The 13025-nt window shown below is 39.1% G+C and overlaps 1 long non-coding RNA gene across 1 annotated transcript; it reads right to left on the bottom strand.

Annotated features, from left to right (window-relative positions):
- Positions 1-2385: 2385 nt before the first annotated feature.
- LOC121763792 lies at positions 2386-3810 on the bottom strand. Its single transcript, XR_006042495.1, has 2 exons — positions 3353-3810; positions 2386-3250 (listed from the first exon to the last, which is right to left on the bottom strand). It is a non-coding gene; the product is annotated as an uncharacterized LOC121763792 (long non-coding RNA).
- Between the last annotated feature and the right edge of the window lie 9215 nt (positions 3811-13025).

Here is a 13025-nt window from a genome sequence, read left to right as displayed (position 1 = left end):
TACTTTTTCGTACAAAGTATATATTATAAATTGTGTGCACGGTTAAAATTTATAAAAGGTTAGTAACGAATAAAAAAGAAAGAATTAATTTGTTTATTTGTTATTTATATAGGAATACTTTTACTTATAGCTTCTATTTTATTTTATTTTTTTAATTAGCAGCATTGAGAATTTTGCATTGCATTTCATTCAAAATCACTGTTCTATACTACTAAATTATTGCTATGCATGTCTATCAATATTATCATCTGTACATTAATAAAACTATTACTTATCTTTGTAAATATAAATGACGATATTCGCGATTCCACTATTGACATTATCTATGAAAAATATCAAAATTATATTACATTCACTAATAAACAAGTTGAATACAATTGCGGATCCAGAAATAAAATATCGTGGGGTCGAACGAAATAATAAAATATACTAATATATATACTTATAAAGATACATTATAAGTGAAATATCTCTATTTTTGTAACGACCCGCTAAGCCGATATTATTATAAACTATATTATTAGCTTGATTATTTATATAAGTAACTTTTATGCTATTAAATCCGAGCTACGTTAGATTATCATTGTTTGTTTGTCGATAGGGAAGTGAATAAATAAATAAATAAGATCCAAAAATCAAAATTTTAATGTCCGATACATCCAACAAAAGTCCAACGAAAATTTAATTTAATACATGCTTCGTTCTAAAGAAAATCGAGTACTTCAACGCGGACGACCATGAACTTGAACCGATTATACCTACACCAAATTAAACGAACAAGTGAACAAATACTCAAATAATTAATTTAATAACCAAATAAAATAAACAAAATAAAAGAACGGATAGGGCAGATCCTAAGGATCATTTTTTCCGACAAAGCATTTATTGCTGCATTAAATGTTTAGCAGGCAATCATATCTTATCCTCTTGACACAATATTTTTTTCTTGAAGGATAAGTTTCATTGACATCCTCCATTATTTGTATATGTATATAGATATCCCAATCATCTTCTTCACCCCCACATCACATATATGTAGAGATCACAAATCATTTTCACTCACCCACACCGACCCCACATACTATTTCCTCTGCCCACACCAACCCCACATCGGATAGAGGAGTCTGAGGAGAAAGATTTGCACACACTTGTAGAGTCAAGCACTACGAACCAACAACCCTTTTCACCACCAAAAAGGTAAACACCAAGCCTTTCTTTCATATGTAAAAGCATGCATTAAGTGAATTTAACAACACACATAAGTCCAACCTGATTTCACCATCAAGTTTTTAGTAGCAAGACAATTATTTGAATTCATCGAATTCATAAAATAGAGAAGCCAAGTTCTACACCTATAGTAAGCACAAGTTAACCACTTATCTCAAGAATAAGAATCTACCGGAATTTCGGATACTGAGTTTCGGCACACCATCGTGGCAGCCCCACACCCCGATTCGTCACTAATTTCACGACCGTCACAAACATACAAGTTTGAAACACCTAAACTTTTAAATCAAAGATCAAATATTAGAAAATAAAACAAAAAGGAAATAGAATAAAATCTCCTAAACTTACCTCCCGGGAGTTCGGCGAGAAGGCGGAGGCCGAGGCTGGAGTGGTGCCGGGAAATTGCTCCAGCAGCACGAGGAGCGGTGGCGGCGGCGACAGCAGCAGCTCCTCCGGCGTTCGACGGAGGGAGTGAGCGGCGAACGGCAGCGGTGAACGACGAGACATGCAGCGAGCGGCGTGGCTGGCGACGGAGAACTCGTCGGAGGATCCGTAGATAACTCAGGCAGCAGCGTTTCTAGAGAGAGCTCGGCGGGAGGCTCAACGGAGAAGATGAAGGCGAGACCTTCTTCTGTAACATTAGGGCTTTTCAATTTGGGGGAAAATGAGATGAATAGCGGAGAGAGAGACGCCGAAGGAGGGCGTGGACGGCGGTGACTGATTCTCGCCGGAGTTGGCGATGTGCCGAGGCGGATGAGGAACCGCCGCTGTACTCGATCGATTTTGGAGAATCGCTCTATAACCTAACCTGGGTTACGAAGAAAAGCCGGTAGAAATACTAGACCGAAAGGTGCAACAGCTTCGGAACAAGTCGATTACTACAATGAAGGTTTTGTGGAAAAAAAAAACCACACACCAGAAGAAGCAACATGGGAGCTAGAAGAGAAAATGAAGGAGAAATATCCCGAGTTTTTTGTCTAAGTACTTCATAAATTTCGGGACGAAATTTCTTTTAAGAGGGGTAGAATGTAACGACCCGCTAAGCCGATATTATTATAAACTATATTATTAGCTTGATTATCTATATAAGTAACTTTTATGCGATTAAATCCGAGCTACGTTAGATTGTCATTGTTTGTTTGTCGATAGGGAAGTGAATAAATAAATAAATAAGATCCAAAAATCAAAATTTTAATGTCCGATACATCCAACAAAAGTCCAATGAAAATTTAATTTAATACATCTTTCGTTCTAAAGAAAATCGGGTACTTTAACGCGGACGGCCACGAACTTGAACCGATTATACCTACACCAAATTAAACGAACAAGTGAACAAATACTCAAATAATTAATTTAATAACCAAATAAAATAAACAAAATAAAAGAACGGATAGGGCAGATCCTAAGGATCAATTTTTTCCGACAAAGCATTTATTATTGCATTAAATGTTTAGCAGGCAATCATATCTTATCCTCTTACACAAATTTTTTTTTTCTTGAAGGATAAGTTTCATTGACATCCTCCATTATTTGTATATGTATATAGATATCCCAATCATCTTCTTCACCCCCACATCACATATACGTAGAGATCACAAATCATTTTCACTCACCCACACCGACCCCACATACTATTTCCTCTGCCCACACCAACCCCACATCGGATAGAGGAGTCCGAGGAGGAAGATTTGCACACACTTGTAGAGTCAAGCACTACGAACCAACAACCCTTTTCACCACCAAAAAGGTAAACACCAAGCCTTTCTTTCATATGTAAAAGCATGCATTAAGTGAATTTAACAACACACATAAGTCCAACCTGATTTCACCATCAAGTTTTTAGTAGCAAGACAATTGTTTGAATTCATCGAATTCATAAAATAGAGAAGCCAAGTTCTACACCTATAGTAAACACAAGTTAACCACTTATCTCAAGAATAAGAATCTGTCGGAATTCCGGATACTGAGTTTCGGCACACCGTCGTGGCAGCCCCACACCCCGATTCGTCACTAATTTCACGACCTTCACAAAAATACAAGTTTGAAACACAAAAACATTTAAATCAAAGATAAAAGATTAGAAAATAAAACAAAAAGGAAATAGAATAAAATCTCCTAAACTTACCTCCTGGGAGTTCGGCGAGGAGGCTGAGGCAGAGGCTGGAGTGGCGCCAGGAAACTGCTCCAGTAGCACGAGGAGCGGCGGCGGCGACAGCAGCAGCTCCTCCGGCTTTCGACGGAGGGAGTGAGCGGCGAACGGCAGCGGCGAGCGGCGTGGCCGGCGACGGAGAACTCGTCGGAGGATCCGTAGATAACTCAGGCAGCAGGGTTTCTGGAGAGAGCTCGGCGGGAGGCTCAACGGAGAAGATGAAGGCGAGACCTTCTTCTGTAACAGTAGGGTTCTTTTCAATTTGGGGGAAAATGAGATAAATAGCGGAGAGAGAGAGACGCCGAAGGAGGGCGTGGACGGCGGTGACTGATTCTCGCCGGAGTTGGCGACGTGGCGAGGCGGAGGAGGAACCGCCGCTGTACTTGATCGATTTTGGAGAATCCCTAATTTGGAATTGGGAGATAGAAATGTGAGATGAGAGAGAGATCACGATGGAAGGGGAGATATGGGTGGTTGACTCCAATTTTAATTAATGGTTTGGGGCCCCAATTAAATTGGCAAGTTGGGCCAATGGGCAAATTATGAATATGGGCCATTCTATTCTAAAATTGTGATTTGGCAAAGGAAATAGAGGATTTAATAGTTGGACCAAGAGGATTAATTTATACATGGGCCGAGAATTATTTTATGCTTAGACTGGATTTAATTTAGGAGACTAAGTCCTGACCTACGGTAGATGTTGGTCGGGCCGAGTAAATATTTTTGAGCTAAATTAGTATGGAGGGGAGCTTGGAGCTCGAAAAATGAGGAATTAAATTTCCAAATAAATTACTAAGTCCGGAAATGGAAGATAATGAGGACGGAAGACGCGAAGGGCCGACTAGCGTTGCCCCGCGACGCCTCGGGCGGCCGCTAAGTAAATGGAAAGAAAGAGGGAGACGACGTTCTCAAGTCACATAAATAATTAAGTTTAATAAAGAAGTGCTATTAATTAAATTTTCTCAATTTAATTAATATGCAAGTTTCTAAAATTTTCTAACGGTGAACAAATGATAAAAGAAATAAAGTAGGGGCATGCATTCCTATAAGTATGTGAATTTCTCGAGTCTTATTAGTACGTTGTTTGTTTTCAAAAGGCTATCTCCGTGAGTTAAGGGTGGAGTCAGGAAAATTCAAGTTAAAGAAACTAAACGATTAAGGTGAGCTTTCTTATACTAAAAATATAAATCGCATATTATGAAAACACGAACACATGTTCGTAATTTTTAAAGATGTTGTCTTGCCATAAATGTTTTTGTAGGATGCCTATCTGTTTGGCTAAGGCCAAAGGAATTATGAATGATGATATAAGTCGAATTAGGGTCCCAGTGAGGGTGGTGTCCCCGCTCGGACTAGTGTACACAAGCTACCTCTGACATGTTGAGCAGAGCAGGTGACCGAGGAAGGTGGCCACCTTCCCGGCACAAGGATACCTCTGACATGATGGGCAGAGAAGGTGACCGTGCGAGAACACCATCTCGACGGCACAATGTGATCAGATATGGCTAAGTACAGGAAAAAAGGACCCAATGTGATACTTTTAGTAAGCTTGGGTCTTTTCAACAACACCTCGAGTGTTACTGTGATGATGGCTTGACAATATTTTCAAATGTATATGTGTAATTTTCGGCAATGTGTTCACTGAGTACTTTTTGTACTCAGCCATGCATATATATCTAAATGTGCAGGTTGAGCAGCGAAGTGGTGGAGGAAGTGCTATTGAGACAAGACATTTAATTCAGTCAGATTTTGACTCTCGGAGGTTCATGTCTTCATACATGGAACCGCGTTCATTTGATTCCGTTGTGCATCTTAAAAGACTCAGGTCTATTTTGTTCAAAACTCCAATTTTATTTCGAGCTTTTCCCATTTGTTTGGAGCTATGGTCGAGTTGTGTTGTTTTTCCCCTTTCTTCCCCGCTTCTTTAGTCCTCCCCTAGTCGCGATCAACCGTGTTTTCTATCCTTAGAAAATGCGGTCGTGACAATTTTATATGTACTTCTACGGTATTTTGAAAGTGTCAAAATTAGTTGCGAAAATATCTTCTAGTTGCTGTTGTTTTTGTTCGCCATTAGCATTAGAAGAATTGATGGAAACTCGAGATTTTTTCAAAAATGAATACTCTATCGATCCCATAATAGGAGTCACATTTAATGTGGACACGAGTTTTAAGAAATGTAAATAATAGTGGGTAGGAAAAGTGAGTGAAACATAAGGCCCACTTTTTTATATTGATTTTTACAATAAAATGTGAGTGAAGTGAGTTAGTTGAACGTGAGACCTATTTTCTGATAAAAGTGAAATGTGACTCTTATTGTAGGACGAGCCGAAATGACAAAAAATGACTTTTATTGTGGGACGAATGGAGTATCTATTAATCTAAAATAGAAGATAGCTAAAATATATAATTAAAAGAAAAAGATAGATATTACTCCCTCCGTCCCATAAAAATAAATACATTTTTATTTTGGAATGTCACATAAAATTATCTCCTTTTATATTTGGTAACTTCCTTTTCTACTGTAGATGAGCCACATTCTTCACTAACAATACTATAATTACTTTTTCTTTCCATCCCTCTCACTACAAAAAAAACATTGTTTCCCGACCAACACTCGCCAAGCACCTTACTTGTGCTCGGAAACTACCGAGCACTTTTACCTTTGCTCGGAAAAATATCGAGCACTACCTTTGCTCGCAAAACTACCGAGCATATTTACTTGTGCTCGGCAAACCGGCGATTACTTTTACTTGTGCTCGGCAACCCAGCGAGCACTTATATCTGTGCTCGGAAATTACCGACCACTTCTACTTGTGCTCGGCAACATAGCAAACACCTTTAGTTGTGCTCGCAAAATATGTAACAAAGATTAAAATGCCAATATGATTTCAAAAACTACAAGTAAAGAAGAAGAATGGAGATACTTAAAGATAGAAAAATATATTAAAATAATAATAAAAAAAATCACCATGCTGAAATGGCGTGCAATAGCGCAGTGAAACCCCCGCTCGTGGCCGGTCCGAACGGCTGATATGGATTATAAACTAATTATTTGATTCAAGTTTTTGCGAGAATCATTAGTTTCATTAAAAAAATTGGTCGTGGTATCGAACGCAATCGTATCAACTATTAAATCATCTATAAAACCACCGAGCACCTTTACCTGTGCTCGGATAATACCAAGCACTTCTAATTGTGCTCGGCAAAATAGCAAGCACATTTAATTGTGCTCGAAAATATAGCAAACACATTTAATTGTGCTCGGAAATACGCAATATGAATTTAATTATTCAATGTATGCCAAAAAAAGACTTCGTATAATTATTCAATGTATGTCATGCGAATTGAGGATAAATATTTTTCAAAATGTGCTCTGCAGAAAAAGACTTTGTGTAATTATTCAATGTATGTCAGAAATAAATTTTAATATCTATGGTGAATGATCCGTAAATTTTATACATGCAAATTTTTCGAGATATTTCTATGTGCAAATAAAAAATATTGACATGTTTTAAATTATTGTTGTTGTTAAATAATTATTAATTATATTTTTTTATAATTTCCGAGCACATACATTGTGCTCGGCATTTTCCAAGCACAAGTATGGTGGTCGGAATTATTGCTTAAAAATGTTTATATTATATGTTTAAAATAAATTTTAATATTTATGGTGAATGATCCACAAATTTTTATGTATGCAAATTTTTGGAGATATTTCTATGTACTAATAAAAAATATTGACATGTTTTAAATTATTATTGTTGTTGAATAATTATTAAGTTTTTTATAATTTCCAAGCGCATACATTGTGCTCGGCATTTTCCAAGCACAAGTATGGTGGTAGGAATTATTACTTAAAATTGTTTATATTATATGATTAAAATAAATTTTAATATCTATGGTGAATGATCCGCAAATTTTTATGTATGCAAAGTTTCCGAGATATTTCTATGCACTAATAAAAAATATTGACATGTTTTAATTTATTGTTGTTGTTAAATAATTATTAATTAAGTATTTTTATAATTTCCGAGCACAAATATTGTGCTCGGCGTTTTCCAAGCACAAGTATGGTGCTCGGAGCTATTGCTTAAAAATATTGATATTATATGTTTAAAATAAATTTTAATATTTATGGTGAATGATCCACAAATTTTCATGTATGCAAAATTTTTGAGATATTTCCATGTGTTAATAAAAAATATTGACATGTTTTAAATTATTATTTTTGTTAAATAATTAAAAAATATATTTTTTTAATAATATCCGAGCATGGTGCTCGGCATTTTCCAAGCACATGTATTGTGGTCGGAATTATTGCTTAAAATATATTTATATTATATATTCAAAATAAATTTTACTGAGTAATATTTATGGTGAATGATCCGCAAATTTTTATATATGCAAATTTTCCGAGATATTGCTTAAAAAAGTATTAAATAAATTAATTTCCAATAATCTACCATGCATAGAGCTAGCTAGCAATTTAGTACATATCAATAATTTTAAGCAATATCACGGAATTTTGCATACATACAAATTTGCGGATCATTCACCATAAATAGTAAAATTTATTTTGAACTTATAATATAAATATTTTTAATAGCAAGCACCACACTAGTGCTTGGAAAATGCCGAGGACCTTATACGTGTTCGGAAATTATAAAAAAATATAATTTCCAATTATTTAACAACAACAATAATTTAAAACCTTTCAATATTTTTTATTAGTGCATAGAAATATCTCGGAAAATTTGCATACATAAACATTTGTGGATACATTCACCATAAATATTAAAATTTATTTTAAACATATAATATAAACATTTTTAAGCAATAATTCCGACCACCATACTTGTGCTTGGAAAATGCTGAGCACAATGTATGTGCTCGGAAATTATATAAAATACTTAATAATTATTCAACAACAATAATAATTTAAAACATGTCAATATTTTTTATTAGTACATAGAAATATCTCAAAAAATTTGTATATTTAAAAATTTGCGGATCATTACGAGTTGAATTACGAGTTGCACTTTGTTTTCCCCCCTCTAGAGTCACTCACTTGTCCATGAAATCTCTCCGTACTCTCTTTCTCACCCTAAACTATGAATCCTATAAAATTATTCTTATTGAAACTGTCAAATCTTTGTACAAATATAAATAATTTACTTTGAGTGGTTGTAATATTTATTAGAAATATGAATATATATACATTTGGGTTTGGCTCCAAATTCTAAAGTAAACACATACCCAAAAAATACTTACTCCATGTTTTGAAGTGTTGGTGCCTTGGGTATAATTAGAAATACAAATTACTAGCTTCTTTTGCAATTGTTTTTCATTGCACCTTTGCTTTTAATGATAAAAATATGAACTTTTAATACGATCTAGCGAATATGTGTATTTGACAACAAAATTAGAGCAAGTTAGCACTGATGGATGGTTTTAATTCAAACTATATATAAACCAGAAAAAAATCAAAATTTAATACAGCATGTCACAAATTTAAATTTTGTATGTGTGATTGCAAAGTAGCAATTGACACTAGATTATCCAATAGAAATAAAATCAGAAAGTGCTCAAAACAATAAAAGAGTTTGACATTATACATCAAAATCTAGTTAGCAATCAGGTAATTAATAATTCTACTTAATAAGTACTAAGTAATGCTAGAAAAACTGATCCCACCTGATGATGTGGCGAATTTTTGATGGGAATAAATGCAAGTAATAAATGATCACAACACGGGAAATTACGTGGTTCGATTTACTGAGGTAAATCTACGTCCACGGGAAGAAGAGAGGGCAAATTTGTATTGCTTGGTCTCGCTTACAGATTACAATACTGATTTGCTATAAGATTCAGGATCTAGAGAGCTTAACCCTGGTCTATCTGATCTAAGTTCTATTTATACATTCGAACTAAGATCGTGGTTTGCAGCCCTGGTAGTGGGGTTGATAACTGCTTAATACCACTAAATAGATCGTGGGTGTAATGGAGGTCGTGGAGATCCTGCATGGGTCCACTATCTCCTTGTTCGGTCGAATACTGAGACCGAACTGCTGAACTTTGCCGATCAGCTTTTGCCGATCTGAGAGTTGAGCTCGATTGGTCGGCTTTTACCGAGCTATAGGCTGTGACCAGACTCTTTGGTTGTGCCGAACTGATATCAGCTTTTACCGATCTGAGAGTTGAGCTCGATTGGTCGACTTTTACCGAGCTATAGGCTATGACCGAACTCTTTGGTTGTGCCGAACTGATACTCTTTCTTGGGTTTTGGGCTGATGGGCCGTCACTGCTATTGGGCTCGCAATTATTGTTTAGTTGTTTAGTCCGTATCCCATCACCACCCCCCCCGAAAAGCGAAGTGAATCACTTCGGCATTTTGGATAAGTGTAAGGGGGAGGCTGACGTCAGGGGACGTGCTCCGCACGTGTCTGCATTAAATGTGACAGCAAATCCGGCCAGAGAATCCGGAAAAAGTGGGATTTGAAACGGTGCGACGAATTTGAAATGCCTTTGCGAATCCGATAAATATTTCCTTTCTTCATCATTGGAAACACTTTTGCGATTATTTCTTCTGTATTCTCTCCCTTTTTCGAAAAATTTTCTTCCGCTTCTTCAAGACTTTCTTCAGACTTTCGACCATCAGAGAGTAAGAATCATGTCTTCTTCTTCTGAATCTGTTTCTGAATCAGGTAGCGGTAGGAAGGGGGGTAAGGGGTCTTCTGGCCGGAAGAAGTCCGGGGAGAAGACGGTAGAATATTTTCTGAGCATTTTGAGTAAGGATACTGTGATATCCTTACACGGAAAATATTTTCTACCTGGGGGTTTAGTGGTAATTCCTTACGACCTTCATAGGGCTGATTCGCCGCCGGAGGGTTACGCCACCGTTTACGAAGCCTGCTTAGAATGCGGGCTTCGTTTCCCTCTTCCCCCTGCCTTTGTAGAGCTTCTTGATTTTTTTCAACTTCCTTTAGGTCAGGTGACTCCAAATTCTTGGAGGCACTTATCGGCCTTTGCTGCCGAGCTGCGTAGACTAGAAAAGGATCTGTCTCTGAGGGCAATCCTTAATTTCTTTCAATTTAAGAGAAAGGGATCCTGGTTTTACTTGATCCCTTTACAGCCCTTCAGAGCATTCTGTAAAACCAAATGGCCGAAGTGGCAAAATCGTTTCTTTTTTTACAATAGGACAACGGCTCCGGACTTTTCCTGGAGAGGGCCGAAGTCCGTAATTCCTCATCCTCGGGTAGAACCGTTGGACGAGCTCGAGGGCGAGCTCAATAAGATTCCTATGATTAGGAAACAGTACTCGGAATCTGAGCTCGTCAAGGGTGACTTCGTGTTCGATATCTCGTCTTCGGACGAAGAGACTGAGGGTGAGGATTTCTTTTTTATGCTTTACTGCTTTAACGACGAAGACTAACCTTGTTTTCTTGCTTTTTGGCAGTGAACATGCTAAACAAGCTCGGTCGCAAATCCTCCGAATCTAATGAGCCGGAGAGACAGAAAGCCACCGGCTCGGCGTCTGATGCCGAGAAGAATCCGAAAAGGCAGAAGACCTCTTCTTCGGATCCAAAAAAGCCGGAGTCGACTTCGGCAAAGGGGAAGGGGAAGATTCAGAAACCCCCAAGAGCGCCAGAGAAAGACATTGTCTTGGCGGCCCCTTCGGAACATGTCTGTGAGCCTTTTGCATGGCCAACGGACTTTGTAGAGGTGAATTCTCTTCTTGATTTTCTGGCCTTGCTTTTTTCCTATATTTTTTGTGGCCCCTCTGTTGACTTTTTCCTTTTTCCATTTTCAGAGGAACAATATGCTCTCCAAGCTCGTCGCCGTTGAACTCTCCACAGCGTCCAACGATTATGCTGAGATGCAGAGGAAGTTGAATGCTGCTCGTCACCAGGCCGAACAGGCTCGGGCAGACTTTGAGAAGGCAAGGGCCGCTAGGATCTCGGCTCAGGATGAAGCTCAGCGTGCCAAAAACCAGCTCATCATCCAGAGAGAGCAATCTAAACAGAGGGAGGCTGCCGCCGTGGTTGCTCAGGGGGAGGCTCTCCGTGTTTTCGCGGAGAAACTCTTTTTGAGCAATCAATTTTCGGCCTTTATCGGTGATCTGCTGAAATTGATGACCGATAACGCTGAGCAGGGACCCGAAGTCGTCCTGCCGCTGTATGGCCGAGAGATTTCAGCTCGTCTCCAGAGTCTGCCGCTCCTTGAGGAGCTTGCTTCTTCCTCGGTCCTGCTCTCTGCTGAAAGAGTCCGTAACTGCCGCGCTGACCGGGACGAGAACATGGAGGCCATCTTTGCCTCCTTTGGACCTGTTTCACCCGCTTCAATCTTTAACGAAGAGGGTGGGCAGGAAAACGAGGCCGGCAAGGAGACCGAGCAGACGGATCAGCAGGCCGGCGACGGGCATGCCGAGCAGGAGGTGCAGCAGATCGGCGATGGGGGCACCGAGCAGGCTGGAGGGAGTAGGGAGGCCGAGGCTGAAGCCGAAGTAGACAAGGAGAAGGAGGCTGAAACCCACAGAGGAGCCGGAGACGAAACTGGCGGAGTATGATTTCGTCTCCCTTCTCTTAGTTTAGTTTCTTTCTCTCCTTGTAAAATGGCCTTGAAGCCCTCCTTGTGTAAAAAATTTTTCTTGTGAATGAAAAAATTCTTCTTTCTACACTCGTGTCTTCTTTATAGCTTTTCGTAATCTCTTTTACTCCTGTTGTGGTTTACTGCCTGCTCGGTAAACTGAAATGTCGAACTGACATAGCTGCTTTGTATTCTTAACTCTAAGGAGCTGGAGGTACTTCACTGGAAGCGGCTATACTCTTCGGCTTTAAACGAAGCTGAGAAAAAAGCCATAGATGACCAGGCGAAGTATGACGAACTCTTGGCTCGGTTAGTGGAGCTGGAGTCCAACAATAAGGACTTAAAGTCCATAAAGAAAGGTCTGGAGGCCGAGCTGAACACTGTCATCGCTGAGAGGACTGCATATGAGGATTTCATCTGCGGGCGCGGGGGAATGACCATATCTGAAGTTCAGAATCAAGTTGATGAACTGTGGGAGGAGCTTCATGTACTCCGGAAGAACAATGCGCTGGAGAGCTCGGCTTGCCAACAAGTTGTGAAGTCATTGCGGCGCTTGGCTTCTCGGTACGACATCATTCTTTCCCGGCGTCCCTCAATCGAGAGATTCCTTAGGCGTTTCCCGCCAACAGATGCTCACACTCCAACTCAAACCTCTAATCCACTTGCTCAAGATTCTACTCCAAACCAACAACGGACTCAGGATGAACCGGAAACGTCAAGACGAGAACGTACTCCAAGTCAGCAACGGACTCCGGAGCAACCGGAAATGTCAAGACGAGAACGCCCTGAAGTTCGTAGAGGAGTTGTGATTATGAGTGAGCAAGATCAGCGGATGCTTCGTGAAGAGACTCTTCGCCGCCGAGGTGCTAGAACTTCCCGGACTCAGGGAAGGGGCGGTAGGTCGATCAGAGCATCTCGTCGACCTACTTATTCTTCAACTGTTCGGAACACCCGAACTCAGCATCATGAGGATTTTTTGGATAGGTGGCTCAACTTTAGCAACCGTGGACAGTAGAATAGTCCTTTATAATGGTGTAACGCCTTCTCGTAGGGCAGCGAAATT

Source organism: Salvia splendens, chromosome 14 (genome assembly GCF_004379255.2).
Source record: "Salvia splendens isolate huo1 chromosome 14, SspV2, whole genome shotgun sequence".
In the NCBI taxonomy this organism is placed as follows: Eukaryota; Viridiplantae; Streptophyta; class Magnoliopsida; order Lamiales; family Lamiaceae; genus Salvia; species Salvia splendens.
The sequence above is the reverse complement of the archived record's forward strand: the minus strand, read 5'-3'. Positions and strand labels throughout refer to the sequence as shown.